The sequence below is a fragment of the Delphinapterus leucas genome, chromosome 5, assembly GCF_059928025.1.
Source record: "Delphinapterus leucas isolate spDelLeu-1000000601 "Yukka" chromosome 5, BTC_Dleu_Yukka2, whole genome shotgun sequence".
Lineage (NCBI taxonomy): Eukaryota > Metazoa > Chordata > Mammalia > Artiodactyla > Monodontidae > Delphinapterus > Delphinapterus leucas.
Window position 1 is genome coordinate 4,611,453 of NC_143133.1, and position 20,084 is coordinate 4,631,536.

The 20,084-nt window shown below is 51.3% G+C and overlaps 1 long non-coding RNA gene across 1 annotated transcript; it reads right to left on the minus strand.

The window, feature by feature from the left end:
• Window positions 1–541: 541 nt before the first annotated feature.
• Window positions 542–19,141, minus strand: LOC149749085 (uncharacterized). Its single transcript, XR_016393191.1, has 3 exons — window positions 19,017–19,141; window positions 4,679–4,931; window positions 542–4,198 (listed from the first exon to the last, which is right to left on the minus strand). It is a non-coding gene; the product is annotated as an uncharacterized LOC149749085 (long non-coding RNA).
• Window positions 19,142–20,084: the final 943 nt, after the last annotated feature.

Here is a 20,084-nt window from a genome sequence, read left to right on the forward strand (position 1 = left end):
ACTACTGAGCCTGCCCTCTGGAGCCCCACTTCAGGATTTTGTAAAGAGAAAGCATCTTGGCCTCTGTGTATGTCTGTGATCATTCAATTCTCCAGTCTGAGAGCCACCTGTCTAGGCTCTTTAACCCCTGCACGAGGACAAGGCAATGAGAGGGGGAATGTGACAACTTCCAGTGCCCTCTGACTCTGATGTGCTGGATTCCAGCAAGGATTTCGGTGGATGCCGGCTGGGGCAGTAGTTTCGTAGCCCCATGTATGCGTGGTGAACCGCAGGATGAGGCTGAGTCCGCGATGCTTGGTGATGCTGTGCAACCCACACTGACTGATAGAAAGCAGGGGTCAGGCCTCCTCGGCTCTGTGACCTTGGGTATGTAATCTCCCTCTCTGGGCCTCAGTTTCCCCTTCTACACAGCAAGGGACTTAGGCAGGAAGGTTTCAAAAGTCTCCTTTTTGTTTTTTTTCTTTTTCCTGTGAATTTTGGAAACAAAATTTCAATGAAGCTACACTTTAATACAAGTGGGAGGCTGGGGGGGGGGGTGGGTAGAAGGCATATGGGAAATTTCTGTCCTTTCTGCTCCATTTTGCTATGAAACTTAAATTGCTCTAGAAAATAAAGCCTGATTTTAAAAATCAAAGAATGTGTACAAACCTCAGCTGTGTCCAACACTGACAATAGCAGCCCATTTACTGAGCCCCCAGCTGTGTGCCTGGTGCTTTACTCACACCATACTGATCCCACACATCAGCCAGCAGTGGAGAGGTTACCCCTATGTGCAGTTAGAGACGCCGAAGGCTCTGGAGGGGTTAGGTGGCCTGCCCCAGGCCATGCTGCTACTGTGTGGCAAGCACCGGGATTTGACTGTAGCCCTGCTCTTTACACTGTGCCCCACTGTGTCTGAGAGTCCATCCCGAGCCAGCTTTTCAGTGAATGATCCCCCGACCAGAGAAGCTCCCCACTGACTCCCCTTGGGACCCATCCCCTCCTTCAGGATTCTAACGTTCATCTCAGCTTGGACGTTGTCACTCAAGGTGGCCAGCTGGGGCTACAGCCCCTCCTGACCCACCGCCCCTCGTCTCAGCGGCCCTGCATTCCTCGTGGGGGTGCCAGATACCCTTCCAGCATCTGGAGAGTTGAGGTCAAGCCTCTGACACAGCCTCACAGTATGACCTTGAGGAACCCACTGACCTTCACAAGGCTTCCATTTCCATGAGAAGATGGAGGGGTAATAGGCCTGCCCTGCTTGGCTGTTAGCTGTGCTCAAGGCCAAACAAAATCAGAGGCGCGGTCTTGCCATTATTCTTCCAAATTTGTTCTGATGGCTGCTGGCTTTTTCCTCATTCCTACCCCTTCACCCCAATCCACGGAGAACTCAACAGTGGCGCCGGCAACGGGCCAATCTAGAGGTCGGGTAGTACGGTGGTTAAGCCCACTGGGTTGAAGCAGAGCTCCACCACTTATTAACTTGCTGACATGGGTAAGCTATTTAGCCTCTCAGTTTTCTCATCTGCAAAATGGTGTAATAATAATAGTATCCACCTGGGACTTCCCTGGTGTTCCAGTGGATAAGACTCCAGGCTCCCAATGCAGGTGGCCCGGGTTAGATCCCTGGTCAGGGAACTAGATCCCGCACGCATGCCACAACTAAGACCCGGTGCAGCCAAAATAAATAAATATATATATTTTTAAAAAAAAAATAATAGTATCCACCTGAGAGGGTTGTTGTGAGGGGGATACGTGAATCCATGTAGAGGATCAGAATAGTGCCCGGTGCACAGGAAACACTCCGTAAACGCCAGTCCCAGCTCCGGTCCCTTCTTCCTCTGTCCCATCTCACTCCACCGCTTCACCCCATCACTCAGCTGGCTCCTGGGGAAGTTTCATCTACTCCACAGCTTGAACTAACATGGAGATGAGGGACACGTGTATCTCTCTCCTGACCTTTCTCTGAGGCCCCAGACTTGCCTCCTGCACTTGTCACCTTGCTGGTGGGGACCCACACTGCAGCATGTCCACAGCTAACTCATTGCCTTCCCCAAATAATCAGTGCCCTCTCCTCAGCCGCTGAGCTAGAGCCCTCATGCTCTGCCCTATTAAATTTGCTCCAGAAATGACCTTGCAGTCAGGCTCTGAGGTCCGGCGACCAGGGTGGGAGTCCACTGCTGCGGCTCGGCAGCCGTGCAACCTTCAGCAAGTTACTTCCTCTCTCTGAGCTGGCTTCCAAACCTCGAAGATAGAAACAACCAGAGCACCCTCCAGGAGCAAACACCAGTCTCTTAATTGCCCAGGATATGAAGCCCCTTCCTGCGATTGGGGAAACCGCCTCCCACTTGTGAGACTGGATGGGAAGCAAGGCTGGCGTCCCTCTGCTGGAGCCTGAAGGCTAGACACTGACCACACCTCCCGACCTCCTGGCCTCAGCACTGATAATTTGTTATTATTAGTAACAGAGGCTTCCTCTGCACTGGTTTGCCCTTTTACGCCCAGGAGGACCCTGCATCTGGGCGACTGACATGTAAAGGGCTTGGAGGTGATTTTTAATCAAGGTATTAAACTGTGAGCAGAGCGTACCAGCAGCTTGTCAGACACCAGGCCTTCCATAGGAGAGGGTGCTCCATCCAGGTGATATTTAAAAGCCCGGAGCAGGTGAGCTGGAAGGTAGTCATCCCCTGTTCTCCATCAGAAGGAGCTCCCCTACTGCCATACCAGGAGGAGGGGCCCCGAAGGCATAAGAGGGGTTGCCTTTCAGGAAAGCAGGTCCCATCACTGGGAAGCCTGGGCAGACCGAGATCCTCTCCATTTACCTCCACGTCTTGGGCCAGACCAGTTCTTGCACCATTCTTGTCAGTGCACAGTGTGGGGCAGTTCCCAGCCAGGGAAGGACGACAGGAAATCGGCCCTTGTCTTCCAAGCGCTAAGGGCACAGGGCCCTTACGAGGGCACTGATGTGTTTGACTCCCACCTCCTGCGCTCTCAGGCCAGGGCTGTGCTATGTGGATCAGACGCGGACACTTTGAGGACCGCACCGTCTCCCAGGGACTACGTGTACGTAACAGAACGTGATAGAGCAAAAATGAAGGCAGACACACTGACCTGACCTTTGTTCAGTGCCTACTGTATCCATTTCCTAGTGCTGCTGTAAAAAGTGCAACAGAAATTTGTTGTCTCACAGCAATGGAAGCTGGAAGTCTGAAATCAAGGCGTCAGCAGGGCTGTGTCCGTCTGAAGGCTCTAGGGAAGAATTCTTTCTTGTCTCTTCTAGATTCTGTTTTTTGTTTTGTTTTGTTTTGTTTTGGCTGCGTTGGGTCTTCACTGCTGCATGCAGGCTTTCTCTAGTTGCAGCGAGTGGGGTCTACTCTTCGTTGCAGTGTGCCGGCTTCTCATTCCGGTGGCTTCTCTTAGGCGCGTGGGCTTCAGTAGTTGTGGCACGCAGGCTCAGTAGTTGTGGCTCGTGGGCTCTAGAGCGCAGGATCAGTACTTGTGGCACACAGGCTTAGTTGCTCCGCACCATGTGGGATCTTCCCAGACCAGGGCTCAAACCCATGTTCCCTGCATTGGCAGGTGGATTCTTAACCACTGCGCCACCAGGGAAGTCCCTAGCTTCTGTTGTTTTCCAGCCATCCTTGGCATTCCATGGCTTGTAGATGCATTACTCCAATCTCTGCTTTGGTTGTCACATGACCATCTTTCCTCTGTCTCTCTCTCTTCTTATGAGAACGCCAATCATATTGGAGTAGGGGCCCACCCTACTCAATATGACCTCATCTTTACCAATTACATATGCAAAGACTATTTCCGAATAAGGTCACTGAGGTACTGGGGATTAGGATTTCAACATATCTTTTGGAGGGAACACAGTTCAACCCATAACACCTTCTATGTTCTTGGTCTTGTGTATTACACACACTATCTCATTTAATTCCCACAAGAAGGGAGGGACTATTATTATCTTTGTTTTACAGAGGGGGAAACTGAGGCTCAGGGAATTGAAGTAGTTTTCACAAGTTTACAGTTCAGCTGGTTCACAGATTCAGGACTGGGAAACAGCCAGGTCCCTGTCAATCCCACATCTAGTTTTCTTCCCTTCCATCTTTCTGTCCATTGATTCAACAAACTTGGCAGACACTGTGTTAGACTCCTGGTACACATTGGTAAGTCGAGCATGGCTCCATGGAACTTACAACCTAAGTATGGAAACCAACTATAAAAAAAATAGAAATATATCATTACTAACCTGTTAAATGCTCTAAGAAGAAACAAACAGGGGGAATCTACTTAACTATCTACTTAGACTTTTATCAGCAAAAGGCTTCTCTGAGGAAGTGATATTCAGCTTGAGGTTTGGAAAATGAAAAGGACCCAGGTCTTTGTGATCAGTACCGGAAGGTAGGTTGAAGGGAGTATTCCAGGCAGAGGAATAGCACATACAAACGTCCTGAGGCAGGGGAGGTCATAGTGCACTGAGAAAATGAAAGCAGTTTGGCATGGCTGGAGGATTTCAGGTGACATTGGAGAGGTGGGATGTGTGTGTGTGTGTGTGTGTGTGTGTGTGTGTGTGTGTGTGAACAGAGTGCAGATCAAGCCTGGCCTTGTAGGCTATGGCAAGGAGTTTGGAATTTATTCATAGTGTAGGTGGGAGCCATGAGTCTATGGTGAGTGTGCTATGGAAGAATTCATTTACCTATTCAACACATTTGGATTGAGCACTTATGATACGCTTCATGTTCTGGAGGTGTCTGCATGGCGGGGGGTGGTGGTCTCAGGTCTCCCGGGTGCCAGACCAAACCTCAGTTCAAAAATGTGCCTTCAGGAGCCGTGTGTCGGAAGAAGGAGCCAGGCTTCGGCTCTCACTTGCTGGTGATCCTGGGCAAGTTATGTCCTTTCTTAGGGCTCCTGCTTCCTCCCTTGCAAAGTTGTCAGTGCCATGTGTGCACCTGCAAAGGAGAGAGAAAAAGGAAGGTCCTCTTGGTGACCCTCTGCCCTTGACTTCTAACCATATCTGAGACTCATGGGAAGTGGCAAGTTTGTACAGTGCCAAGAGCCAGACTGTGGCCAAAGCTGTCTGACTTTGGGTGACGACTGAGCCTCAGTTTCCTTATCTGTAAGAGAGGGTTAATAATACATACCTGGGGGACTTCCCTGGTGGCCCAGTGGTTAAGAATCCGCCTTCCAATGCAGGGGACATGGGTTCGATCCCTGGTCAGGGAACTAAGATCCCACATGCCACAGTGTAACTAAGCCCACACGCTCTGGAGCCCGAAAGCCACAACTAGAGAGAAGCCCATGCGCTGCAACGAAGATCCTGCATGCCACAGCTAAGACCCAACGCAGCCAAATAAATAAATAAATATTAAAAAAAAAAATACCTGGTGCAGGGAATGAGCATTCAGAACTCTTGCTATACCTGGAATTGCCTTCAGGAAGGTTGTACATATTTGGACTGTGAGCAACGGAAGCTTTTACTGAGCACCTACTATGTACATATTTTGTGCAAAGAACTTTCACCTGTACTATTTCCTTTCAACCTCATCCACCGTCCCACGAGTCCCCATTTAACAGGTGAGGATGCTGAGGCTCAGAGGGCTGAAGTGACTTGTCCCAGGTGACTGGACCCAGCATTGGAAACCGACTCTCCCTTCTAGTGCTCTGTCCACTTTAAACAGCCATGAGTGTCCCAAGATGGGACTGACCTTCTCAGGAGTTGTGAGAAACTTGTAAGGGGAGTATGTGTGTGTGGCCTGATCACTTAGCTGAGATCTTGCAAGAGATATTGAAGCACTTAGTATGGTCTAGACAGGCTGAGCTCCAAGGACCTCTCCAACCCTGCAAGTTTGGGACGATAGCATTGAAGGCTGGCTAAAGAGAGCATCTATTTTTAATTATTTTCTTATCACAAATGCGTTTTTTTTAATATATATAAATTAATTAATTTATTTTTGGCTGCGTTGGGTCTTCGTTGCTGCGCGCGGGCTTTCTCTAGTTGCGGCGAGCACGGGCTACTCTTTGTTGCGGTGCGCAGGCTTCTCATTGTGGTGGTTTCCCTGTTGCAGAGCATGGACTCCAGGCTCATGGGCTTCAGTTGTTGTGGCACGTGGGCTCAGTAGTTGTGGCACATGGGCTCAGTAGTTGTGGTGCGCAGCCTCAGTAGTTGTGGTGCGTGGGCTCAGTAGTTGTGGCTCACGAGCTTAGTTGCTCCGTGGCATGTGGGATCTTCTGGACCAAGGCTCGAACCTGTGTCCCCTGCATTGGCAGGCGGATTCTTAACCACTGCACCACGAGGGAAGTCCCAAGAGAGCATCTATTAAGCCACAACCTGAGGAGGAAGCAGGGAGGTTGGTGGTTACAGCTGGAGTCTGGAGGCCTGAGTCCCGATCAAATGGGATACACCCAGAGGCCTGGAAACTCCTGATACCAGATAGGCCACTGTTGAGTCTCGTGGCTGCACTTGGTCACTTCCAAGGGCACTGTGAAAACCCAGTGAAAAGGGTGGCTGGTGGATGCCTTTGCCATTTCGTGCCCATGAAATACATAATGACACTTCCCCAACCTCAGCCCAATTGATGTTAAATTGACTTTAACGCCCAAGTTCAAGGGACTGACTCCTCCACTTGTCAGTTGCATAGCCTTGGGCCCAGTCCCTGCCCCTCCTGGGCCTTAGCTTTCTTATCTGTAAAATGGGTATGAGGATAATCGTGTCCATCTCCTGGGTTGTTGTGAGTTTAGAGGGAGACAGATAATCTATGTAACATGCTTGCTCACTGTCTGGCACCAAATCTGAACCATAAGCAGATAACATTGACAATGATCATCGGAAAGTCTGGAATCATTTCCCCGGGGTTTTCAGGAGGCTTTGTTTGGCTATAAGAGACTTTGCCTGGAGAGAGAGAGAACCAGTAGCTTCTATCGGAAATGTGTTCAGAAGGTAACTGAGATGTTTAAAGGGGACAGAGGGTAGCATTTGTTGGGTGCTGTGCCATGCAACTGCCCTTTCTATTTTCCCATCAAACCTTCACTAGAACATGAGACCTTGATGATGCTTTTGGAATTGGATTTGACGCGGGGGTCACGTCAAGTGGGCTTCCACCCCCACTCCCACCCCTCAGTCTACTCTCATCTCAGCTGCCAGAGCAGTGTGATTATATATCACATCAGGGCATGTTACCCTCCTCTCCCAGCACCCCCAGTTGTTTCCCACATCATTCAGAGTAAATGTCAAAGTTCTTTTCCCACAAGGTCCTCACCCACCAGGCTGCTTCTGACCTGCTCTCACATCCCACCCCGCAACCCGGCTGTAGCCATATTGGCTTTTTGCTATTCCCTAATTCTGCACAGTCAGCCTCAGGGCCTTTGCACTCGCTATTCTCTTGACCTGTAATGTTTTTCTCCCACACACCTGCGTGATTACTTCCTCGCCGCATTCAAGCTTCAGTCAGAAATTATGTGTATGCGTTTCCTGTGTCTGCTGTAACAGATGGCCACAAACTGGGTAGCTTAAAACAACAGAAATCGATTTTCTCACAGTTCCCGAAGCCAGAAGTCCAAAATCAAGGTGTCATCAAGGGTCCTGCTCCCTCTCAGGGCTCTCAGGGAGAAGCCCTTGTCTCTTCCAGCTTCTGATGTTTCCAGGCATTCCATGACTTGTGGCCACATCATTCCAGTCTCTGCCTCTGTGGTCACACTGGGCCTTCACGTGACCTTCTCTGTGTATCTCTGTCTTTGCTTCTTCTTACAGGGACACTTGTCATTAGCTTTAGGGCCCACCTGGATAATCCAGGATGAACCCATCTCGAGACCTGTAATTTAATGACACTGGCAGATACCCTTTTTCCAAATACGGTCACATTCACAGGTTCTGGGTGGACATATTTTGGGGGGAGTGCACCATTCAACCCACTACATTATGGCCCTAAAAATATTCTATGGTCACAGAATAGCGCAGCCACCTGTCCTTCCAGCTGTGGTATCTGGTTTTGTCCTTCACAGCACTAACCGTCACGTGTTTTCTTGCATATGTCTTTGTCCCTGGCGCTCCTCTAATTGTAAGCTTCAGGAGGGCAGGCAGGGCTTTGTCTACCTTTTTTTTTTTAAATTTTTGGCCACACTGCACGGCCTGTGGGGATCTTAGTTCCGTGACCAGGGATCAAACCCGTGCCCCCTGCAGTGGAAGCGCAGAGCCCTAACCACTGGACCTCCAGGGAAGTCCCTAGGGCTCTGTCTACTTTGAGCACTGCTGCATTCCCAGCCCCTAGCACAGGACCTCACACACAGCAGGTGCTCAGAATAAATACTGGTTGAATGAATAAATAAAGATCAGAGAATGCCAACGATTTACAGTCCGACTTGGATCATTCCTAAGAGACAGAATTGTTCCTAACAGCTCATGATACTGTGGTGTTTACAGGGGGAATAGATATAATGGATGCCTGTTAAAATGGATTTTATATTTGTGTTTATGTGCCATAATTATGTCACAGTCTGATGACAATGCTTAAATATCCTTAACAGGAAGCTGACATCTTCCAGGAAGAGGTGACCTTAGGCGAGAAGATACGTCAGGTAAAGCTCATGGCACAGAGCGTGCCACACAGCAAGCTGGCAGGGGCAGGTGGTTTACTTCTCAGAGCCTCTGTTTCCCACATGGAAAAGTGGGACTGGGTGGCGGATCCCTAAAGCCCGTTCAGCTCAGACTGGGAGACCTCGGTGGCAGGAACGTCCACCTGCCCTGCCTGTCCTGACCCAAAGCCTGGGGTGCACTTCTCAGCTCTGTCTTCCAAAGTCCTGCTCATGTGTCCTTTTGTCCAGGAAAATCTCCTGTGAGGTGGTCTGCCGCCCTGCTCTCTCCTGCCCTGTAGTTATGTGCGATGTGTTTGCTGCTGTGTCTGTCTTCCCCACAAGACTGGGCCCCCGAGTTCTTTATCTCTCGTACCTCTGGTTGGCTGGGACAAAAGTTGGGGACCTAAATGCCACCTTCTCCAGATGCCTTCCTGGGCCCCAACCAGAGGGCTGCCTTCCCTCCCCGGGAACTCCCGGGAACATTGGCCCCGCCAATGAAAAAACCCTACCATATTATTCATGTTTCTTTCTTCATAGGCTCTATTTCTGTTTATTTACTTGTCTCTTGCCTGTCCTCCCCAATAGGACATCAGCCCCAGGGCAGGGACCTGGCCCAGAATAGAGCTTGGTACACGGTAGGTACCCAAGTGAGAAGGCAGTTCCCAGCACCCAGCAAGGACCTTCAGGTGGTAGAGGGCACTCAGGCTTGTTGGAGCTGTCAGCATGTATCTGGGCATCTCATCTCGCCCCTCCCTAGACCTTAGAGCTGGAAGGATCTGGATGCCCTCCTGACCTGACCTAACGCTCATACAGCAGGCCAGAGAGGGGGAGTGGTGTGCCCAAGCTCACACAGCAGAAGTTGCCTGACACCCCATCCTCCTGACTTCATGCCCACTGACTGCTCCTCTCTCCTGGGTCCCCTTTCGTGTTTTCCCTCATAAAGTATTCAGCTCTCTTTCTGAGCGCCACGCTCTTCCCCTGAATTGTACCCACTGAACAGACATATGGCAGGGAGGTTTGTGTTGGGGAACCACTGGCTGGGAGGGGTGTCACTTTGTCCTGAGTCTGAATCCAGCCTCTCACACTTCCCAGCAGAAGGACCTGGGCATCTTGGGTCATTTCTTTTTCCTTCTGAAAAATTTTTAATGGCCATAAAATACATGTAACATAAAATATACTGTCTTAACCATTTCTAAGTACACAGTTCAGTGATACAGCTCAGTGGTATTAAATACATTCACAGTGCTGTTCAACCTTCACCACCATCCATCTCTATAATCGTCATCTTGCAAAACTGAAACTGTGCACATTAAACAATAACTTCCATTCCCCACGCCCGCTGCCCACCCCCCAGCCCTTGGCAACCATTCCACTTTCTGTTTCTATGAGTTTGACTACTCTAGAGACCTTGTTAAGTGAAATCATACAGGGTTTGTCTTTTGGGGACTGGATTATTTCACTTAGCATAATGTCCTCAAGGTCCATCCATGTAGAAAGTGTCAGAATTTCCCTCCTTTTTAAAGCTCAATAGCATTCTATTGTATGGATCCACTTTGTTTATCGATGGACACTTGGGTTGCTTCCACCTTTTGGCTACCGTGAATGGTGCTGCCACGGTGCATTTCTTTTTAAGCCTCATTCCTAATTTGCAAAATGGTGTCCCTGTCCTGATATTTTAGATGAATTAATTTCCCTGCCATTTGCTTAATTAGCCACGGAGCAAATTCCCTGGTGACCATTCCTATGAGCACCACCACCCCCCACCGCTGCTGAGTCCCTGGCTTGTCCCAAGCATTCCTGGTGGTGGGAAGTAAGCCACCGAGGGGGTCAGTCCTGGTTGCCCTGGGGAAGAAGATGGAGAAAAGCACTAGAAGTCTCTGCAGACAATCTAGTTGGCAGAAAGTTACCCAGCTGTTCCAGCAAAGTAGATGTTCCTTCAACCCAACTTTTGAAAAACAAAACAACAACGAAACCCACTCAGGAATCGTGGAAATTCCTATTTCATCCATCTCTCTTGAGAAAAAGGCTAAAAGAAAACCTCATTCCATCCAATTGACATGATCAAGGGGAATATCTAACAATATTCACATAGAACAGCACATTAATTTAATGCCAAAAAACATCAAAATCCATCATCTAACTTATTTCCACCGTCAAATGGAAAGAAGAGTACACATGGTTCCATGGAAGACTTACCTGAAGGGAAAGTTGCTATAAAGTCAGACACCCTTCCCATGCGTGGCTTGATTTATAGCATTTCAAGGAGCTTTTGAATTTCTACCTCAAGACCATCGGGCCTAATTACCCTGGTAGCTGACCCAGGGCCCACTTTTGAAGCAAAGGTGCTTGTGGGTCCTCTGAAGAGCCCCCTCCTTCTCCCATGCTACCCCAACATTTCAGCTATCTTCCAGAGGGCGTCAGTGTTGTCTGGGATAATCGTCAGTTGCACCAGGCTTGGAGAAATCAGCTGGTTCTTTGCATCCAGGAAACAAACAAACTTCTTCGGCCCCTAATCAGATTGGCAGTTCAGGGTGGCAGCAAAGCACTTATTTATTTATCATTAATATTTTCTATAAAAAAGATGGTAACCACCTAGGGCTAGAGCCACCTGGTCCCTGAAAACAGCTCTCATTTCCGGAGAGCCTGCTGTGCACCAGGCACTTCCCACCATCAACCCTCTAGCCTGCTTCGTCACCCCTTGGGGCCCCTCACACCTTTGTCAGGTGAGGACACCAAGGCTCTGAAAGGACCAGCGAGTCTCCGGAGGCCACAGAGCAAGGAAGTTGCAGAGGCAGGATTTGAACCCAGCTCTGGCAGTGACCAAAGCTGTGCCCTTTTCTCTATCCCAAGTGTTGCTCCAATTTTCTGCCTAGCTTTTTACCTCAATCGTCCTGGTTGAAGAGAGACTCCAAGAGCTGTGGGCAAGGCCTTGGTCAGGGGCTGTGGACTTCGGAGGAGGTAACTCAGGGTGAAAGTTCAGCAAAACCCAATGTCTGCTGGAGGCTGAACTGCCAAGACTCTCAGAGAAGGGGGAGCAATGTCGACCAGAGCTGGGGCACGTGCAGGGGAGTGAGGGGCTCAGGATTAAGGTTTGAGGTTCTTAGTTTGAGGCCCCTATCAGACCTTGGGGCAAGGATTCAGTGCAAATGTGTTAGTTTGGAGGTGAGGTCTGCAGAATAACGGCTCCCAAAGCTGTCCACTTGCTAATCCCAGGAACCTGTGAATCTGTTACATTACACGGCAAGAGGAACTTTGCAGACGTGAATAAGGTTACAGACCACAGATGGGGAGATTATCCTGGGTTATCTGACCAGTAATCTAATCACATGAGTCCTTAAAAGTGGAAGAGGAGAGGGACAGAGGAATGGATCAGAGAGACGTGATGTGAGAAGAACTTGACCTGCTGGCTTTGAGGACGGAGGAAAGGGCCAGGAGACAAGGAATGCAGGAAGCCTCTAGAAGTTGGAAAAGGCAGGGAAAAGATTCTCCCCTAGCGGCTCCAGAAAGGAACGCAATCCTGCAGACACCTTGATTGAGGGACATCTGTGCCAGACTTCTGATCCCCAGAACTATAAAATAGTAAGTGTGTGCTGGACTTCCCTGGTGGCGCAGTGGTAAAGAATCCGCCTGCCAATGCAGGGGACATGGGTTCGAGCCCTGGCCCGGAAGGTCCCACATGCCGCAGAGCAACTAAGCCCGTGCGCCACAACTGCTGAACCTGCGCTCTAGAGCCCGCGAGCCACAACTACCGAGCCCATGCGCCACAACTACTGAAGCCCATCTGCCTAGAGCCTGTGCTCGGCGACAAGAGAAGTCACCTCAATGAGAGGCCCGCACATGGCAACGAAGAGTAGCCCCGGCTCACCGCAACTAAAGAAAGCCCACGCACAGCAATCAAGACCCAACGCAGCCCTAAATAAATAAATTTTCTAAACAAATAAAATAAGTGTGTGTTGTTTCAGTTGCTATGTTCGGGGTCGTTTGTTATAGCAATGACAGGCAGCTAGCACAGTACATGACCCTAGGAAAGGCTGGCAGGAGAAAAGGCAAGCAAGACCGACGAGAAGGCAGCCAGTTCAGGTGCATCATCGAACCAGTGGCCAGGGAGCGCCTGGCACTCAGTCACCCCGCCTGAGGCGCCAGGGCTCCTGGTGGGAGTGAAAGGAGGTGGGGAGGGGGCATGCATTCCGGCAGCCAGAGGGAGCCCTCAGGAAAAGAGCTGCAGGTGCCCGAAACTGGAGGAGGCCTCCGTAGCGCCTGTGGCAGGAACATGCGAGGCACAGATGGTGGAGTCTGAGCCTCGGGGTGACTGTCTCTTTGAGTTCAGGAACCCGCAGTCTTTCTAAGATGCTGATCCGACGTCTCACCCCTGCTCCACACCCCACCTTGGCTCCCCGTTGGTCCACAGTCCCATCTTGTCCTTACCATGGGGCCTGCCTTCTACCCCAGCCAGACCCTACTCCCCTCACAGTCACCCTGCCCACCCAGATGCCCAGCTACGTGCCCTTCCTGATGGCTCGCACTTGTCATACCTCTGCCTTTGCCGATGCTGTTCCCAGTGCCTGGCACGCGCCCCCATACCCACATCTCTTCTTTTTTTAATTTAATTTTATTTTTTTAAACATCTTTATTGGAGTATAATTGCTTTACAACGGTGTGTTAGTTTCTGCTTTATAACAAAGTGAATCAGTTATACATATACATATGTCCCCATATCTCCTCCCTCTTGCGTCTCCCTCCCTCCCACCCTCCCTACCCCACCCCTCTAGGTGGTCACAGCTGATGTCCCTGTGCCATGTGGCTGCTTCCCACTAGCTATCTATTTTACGTTTGCACGCACCTCTTCTTAATTCCTGCATTCACCCATGTGACCTATTTCCGGAAGCCTTCCCTGCCCCACCCCTGTGACTGGGTGAGAGGTCTCTCTTGCACCGTCTACTGCACCTGGCCAGTGCTAGCCCCTCCCCGGCCCCGCCCGCCACGGTGCTACCCGGGACGTGTCCCGCCCCAGGCAGCTGTGCCTCACTCAGCGCTGCCTCCCAGGTGCCCGGTCCAGGGCCCCGCACACAGGAGGGCTCAGGGAAGTCCTCTGCTCTGCAGGACCCAGGTCATGGGAAAGGCATAGCCTTGCTGCCCACAGTCTAGCCGCTGGCCGCTCGGCCCGGCTATTTTTATTATTTTTTGCGGTACGCGGGCCTCTCACTTTTGTGGCCTCTCCTGTTGCGGAGCACAGGCTCCGGATGCGCAGGCTCAGTGGCCATGGCTCACGGGCCCAGCCGCTCCCTGGCATGTGGGATCCTCCCGGACTGGGGCACGAATCCGTGTCCCCTGCATCGTCAGGCGGACTCTCAACCACTGCACCACCAGGGAAGCCCCCGGCTATTTTTACTTCTTCCCCCGGCAGAGCTGAGGCCTTTGGGGCAGGTTCTCACACTGAGCCAGGGAGACCTGCCAGATGGAGCGAAGACACTTGTGGTGCTGCCCCAGCCAGAGGCCGGCAGGAGTGGCCGTGTGGGCTTGTCCTCTGGACAGAGCACAGCCCCTTGACTGCAGCCGGGGAGCTGCAGGTTCAGAGCCACCAACCTGATGCCCCGGGAGAGTCCCGTAAGACGGAGCTGGGTTCAGGGCCCATCTTTCTCACGTTTTCCCTGAGTCACCTTGAGCAACTTATGTCACCTCATCTGCCAGGTGGGCAGGAGTCTAGCTCTCTCTTGCAGGTCATCCTGAGGATAGAATGATCAATATGATAAGTAGATATGTCTAATTTGAATGAGATTTTAAATAGGCAAAACAATCACATGATTCGAAATTCAAAATGTAGGGACTTCCTTGGTGGCACAGTGGTTAAAATTCCCCGTTCCCAATGCAGGGGGCCCAGGTTCGATCCCTGGTCAGGGAACTAGATCCCACATGCATGGCACACTAAGAGTTCCCATGCCACAACTAAGGAGCCCACCTGCTGCAACTATGACCCAGGGCAACCAAATAAATAAATAATTTTTTAAAAAAAGAAATTTAAAATATAGAAAGGGGTATTTACTCAGTGCCAGTCCAGACCTTATCCCCAGACAGACAGCTACCCTCCCTGAAGTCACAAATGTGGCTGTTCTCTCTCTCTCCCCTTCTTCCTTCCCTACCTCCGTCCCTCTCGCCTTTTCTCTCTCTCTGTCTCTTTATGAATATACAGGTATAGTTACATAGATAAATATAGATAGGTAGATAGATAGGGACAGAGGGAGCGAGCCAGAGGTTATGAGAATGTATATTTTTGCATTTATATTTGTACACACGCATGCACACCCCATTATGGAGTAGCTATCCTGAGCTATATGCTTTGGCACATAGTTGTGCTCATAAATGTTAGCTTTGATGTCTCACCCTCTGTCATCACCAGCTTCATAATTGTCAGTGTCAACTATTGTTCATTGACTGCTCAGCTACCAGGCTCTGTGCTAGGTTCCCTGCAAATATTATTCCCATTTCATAGTTGAGGAAACTGAGGCTCAGGGAGGCTGGGTGACTTGGCCAAGTTCACACACCTGGCTAGTGGCAGAGCCAGGAATCAAACCCTGGTTTTGGACCCCAAAGCCTGTGATCAGAGTCACTTGGCTTCTGATGACCTGGCCCCGGGCAAGTATCCCAGGTTCCAGGAGTGACAGGCACACCCAGGCTGTCCCCGTGAGGGCCCCACATCTCTGGACAAGCATTAGGGATGAATGTGTCTGCCCCGCCTCCCACACAACCGATGGAGCCCCACCTTCTTCCTGGTGTCAGCAGTATCAGGCTGGAGGACCCCGTGCCAGGCAGCCCACACCCTCGCGGTGCCCTAACGTCCACAGACGGCAGGGCCTTGCCCCAAGTGACACAGCAAGGAAGTGACAGGCCCAGAACCAGAATGCAGGGCCAGTCCCGTCCTGCCCTGTCATATGGGAAGTGTTTAATAAATGCCAGTGTGGAAAGAGTGCTCACCCGTAACTTGTTGGGACACCTCAAAGCATCACTGGGATTCTGGCTCCCATCTAAGCTGCCCTCACTAAACCCTGAGCTTCTGGATGGCAGGGCCACCTACAGCTCATTCATCTCCAGGGGCCCCTTTCCACCATGGCCCCCACCCAGGGCTCTTGGGATGGGGCCTGGAACAAGGTTGAACTCATGCACAAAAGAATTCTTCTACTCCCCTGACTTTAGATATTACTGATTTGAATCTTAAACTCTTAAAATAAGTGTGTTTAAATCCCATAACATACTGTGTTCCCTCAGGCATAGGAGGCCCTGGACTTAGAATCAGGGGGCTTCTTTGAATTCAAGTTGTTCCATTTACCAGCTGTGTGACATTGGGCAAGTTGCTTAACCTCTCTGAGCCTCAGTTTCCTCATGTGTAAGACGGAAGTAATAAAACCTACCGTACAGATCGTGGGGAGGGCAAAATCAGGTAGTACAGGTAAAAGCACCTGGCAGATAAGGATAAAATCTTATTAACCACAACAACCCTAACACACATTGGGCCCCCTTTCGGTGGAGGACAGGGACATTCATAGAACCTTTGTGGTTTGCGAGCCTTCAGACCTCTTACGTCACTCAATCACCTGACCTAGAATATTCTTGCTAGCTTGTTCACTGTCTGTTGTCCCCGCACTGGAATGCCAGGGCTGGGAGGGCAGGGGCTTATCTGTGCTGTTCACCATTCCACCCCAGGCTCCTGAAGCCTGCCTGGCCAGCACATGGTACCTGCTTGTTAAGGATTTGTCGAATGAATGCTCACTTCAGGAGCTGGGTAAGGGAGACATACGCTTTCCCATTTTACAGATGAGGAAACTGAGGCATAGATAGGTAGCTGTGGCTTCCTCTCTACACCGCATCCACGGTCCTCCCACCACAGTTTGCCTCTGGAGTTACAGGGAGTGGAGGGGCTCAGAGTGTGGGCCCCGGAGCCAGACTGCTTGGTTTCAAAGCCTGGCTCGGCCGCCTATTAGCTGTGTAACCTCAGGCAAGTCACTCGAGCTCTCTGGTCCTCAGTTTCCTGTCTGTAAAACGGAGGTGATAATAGTAGCTGCCTTATGGGTTGTTATGAGAGTTAAATGAGGCTATCTCTGGACTTCTCTGGTGGCGCATCGGTTAAGAATCTGCCTGCCAACGCAGGGGACTCGGATTCAAGCCCTGGTCCGGGAAGATCCCACATGCTGCGGAGCAACTGGGCCCGTGCGCCACAACTACTGAACCTGAGCTCTAGAGCCCGCGAGCCACAGCTACTGAGCCCGTGCACCACAACTACTGAAGCCCACGTGCCTAGAGCCCGTGCTCCACAACAAGAGAAGCCACCACAGTGAGAAGCCCATGCACCACAATGAAGAGTAGCCCCTGCTCGCCACAACTAGGGAAAGCCCGCACGCAGCAACGAAGACCCAATGCGGCCAATAAATAAATAAATTTATAAAAAATAGATGAGGTTATCTCTGTAAAGTGATCAGCACAGTGCACGGCAGAGAGGATCGCCAGCTGTCAGCAGCACCATCCGCAATACTAGGAAGAAACAGGTCCAGGGACATGACTCACCCACAGTCACCCTGCTAAACTCCAGGCTCTGTCCACCACCCACACGCGCTCCACTAGCTGCACCTGGAGACCAGCCACGGCTGGGGAGTTAGCCAGGCCAAGCGATGGACTCCCAAGACAGTTGGGGTGTAGGGGTGCTCCATCCTGGGCAAGGCCTGGCCTGGGGACTCTGCTATCAGCGCCACATTCAGCTCCTGGAAGTGGGCACACCCAGGTTGGCCTGTATTGCTCTGTATAGGCTGCAGCTGCTCTGGCCCAGGCTGGGTAGGGAGCAGAGGTGGCTCCAGACCTGGCCGGGAGCCCAGGATGGGAGACAGGAGTGGGGAGCAAGCCTAAAGGGAGGGGCACTGCTGGAAGCCTGCCTCTGCCTGAGCTGCACCCAGGCACGGACCCCATCCTGTTAGAGGCTGCAGTTCTAGATTGTCCCCTTACTCCGCCCTGGAAGGCTGACTCATAGGGTCCAGAATCAAATTCTGGTTATGAGCTTGGATGTGGAGTTCCAAGCCTCCTCTGGAATCAAGGTCACCTCTGGGGGGCTTGGGGCTAGCTTCTGCAAAGAGTCTGTGTGATATTGTTCAAACAATAAGGGTTTTGTTGCCGTATGGACCTGCCTCTGCTGCTTACCTTTGTGCGACCTTGGACAAATAAAAACCTCCCTCAGCCTCAGTCTCCTCATCTGTAAAATGGGCATAATGACAGTTGTTCCTCATGGCTGTGTTAAGTAAGAAAGAGCCTGTAAAGCCCTTCCTTCCAGAAAATCCTTTTTCCAGCAAGGACAGCAGATCAGCAATTCTTCAGGCATCCCCAGGCGGGAACACCACTTCCTTGCCGGGTGCCCAATAGTCTCACCTGCTACCATCACTCAACTTGATTAGAGCGATTTACTGGGAAGCCAGGTCATCCTCAGAACTTTGCATGACCAGTAGGGCTCTCATATTCATCTGACTTTGATTCAGTGCCTAGTGGCACGGAGCTCTGTACGGCCCTCCCTGCTGCCCCAGGGCCCAGGGTATGCCCAGCTCATGTCTAAGGTGGGACAGCCTGATGCACCTCTTTCCACTGTGGAGCAGACCTGTGGGGGGGTCAGTAAGTGGCCTGAAACATCAGGGCTAAATCCAGTCCCGACTCCACTGTGTGACTTAGGGCAAGCTACTGAATCTCCCCGAGCCCGATTCCTCTTGGAAAATGGCATAACTCATCACCCTGGAAGAGGTTAGTCAGTGTCAGTGTCGAGCTTAACACAGGAAGAATATTTTCCACCCATCTCCAAGGAGGCGGGCCCTTTCTCACCTGGCTCTGGGTACCAGGGCTACAGCATCATCCTGGACAGAAGCCCAAGACCTTAGGAGGCGACCCAGATGGCAGACCGAGTGTTCACAAAGATGGGAGCTGCCTGGCGAGGAGGCCTCAAATGTGGAAACTGAGAAAAGCGGACTTGGAGGAGCATAACCTGTGCCAATGAGCTCCACCTGCCCCAGGGGAGGGTCTCATAGGAGGAAGGGCACGGATCGGGAGGGAGGGAGACCTCACAGGCTCAGGGCTACCAAAGGAAAAGCCGGCAATCTCTGATGGGTCCAGGATCCTCTCAGAGAGGGGCCGACGGTGGAGACAATGACCCTGAAAGCCCTGAACCTTGGACTCTGCCCATATCTGCTCCTTGTGGGCTCCAACTGGGGCTCTGCACACAGATACCAAAGTCCCGGTGCCATGCCAGCCAGATGGGCCACTCCTGCCAGACCTGGGAGAGAGGAGAGGATGGCCGTGCTCTCAGGATGCAGGCCCACCGTGCATCAGGAAGCTCCCTGGACGTGGGTGATCGGCCACCCCAGATACTTACTCTGAATGCACTGGGCATGCTCTGGGGAGAAATTAGTACAGCAGGGACCTCCAAGAGAAAGGAAAACAATCCTCACCTGAGACGAGTGTGCTGGTCACTTTATGTGTCAGCTCGGCCAGGTTCCTCTCCGCAGTTATTAGGTCAAACCCGAGGGTGGGTGTTGCTCTGAATGCATCTGTCGACGTGGTTCCTTCTACAATCAGTTGACTCAAGTGAAAGAGGTCGTCTCCATCACGTGGGTGGGTGTCATCCAGTCAGCTGAAGACGTGAAGAGCAAACCTGAGGTTTCCTTGAAAAAGAAGAAATTCCGCCTGTGGACGGCCGTTCCTGCCTGTCTCCAGCTCACAGGCCTGCCCTGCAGATTTCAGACACGCCCAGCCAGACCCCACAACTACGTAAGCCCCTTCCTTAAAATGAATCTCCATTTCTCTGCTGAACCCCGGCTGACACGGAGGAAACAGATGTCCAATTCCAGGTTCACCTCCCCTTCCTTCTTTCCATTCATTCCTCAGAGCCCACGATGCAATAGACACCGTACTAGACCCCAGGTACGTGATGGCGAGCACAGCCGACACCTTCCAGGCCAGCAGGGAAAAGAGACACGCACCGTGTAAGTGGTGATTCTTGCCTTTGTGGTGCGCCGTGGCTCGTGGAGTTGACACATCCCTTCCTGACTCCGCATTCAATGATGTCACGCTGGTGACTTGAAATTGGCTGTGGTGTGAGTATTTACACCCCGGACATTGTCAGATGCTGCAAATTAGGGCTCTTCTCACCCCACCCTGTCTCGTGGGGCTTATGGATGAGAAAGAGGGGATGGAGGATGCCACCCATGTTTCTGGCCTAAGAAACTGGGGGACAGTGGTACATTGACAGAGATGGGAGTGTGTAGGGGCATAGGTGTTAGGGGGTGGGTATCCCAGGTTCTGAATTGGCTGTGAAAAGCTGAATGCATTTCTGCTCGGGGCAGTTAAAGGGTTAAGTCAGCGGTCTGCCAGACAGCCTTGGACTACTGGCCACTGGCTTGGGATCAGGAACAACTAACATATCTCTTTGCTCTGCCCTCCTGAGTCCTGGCCTCTAACCTAGAGGTCACTTCAGGGTCCAAAATAACTTGGAACTCCAAGCTTCATGTCTTCATCCC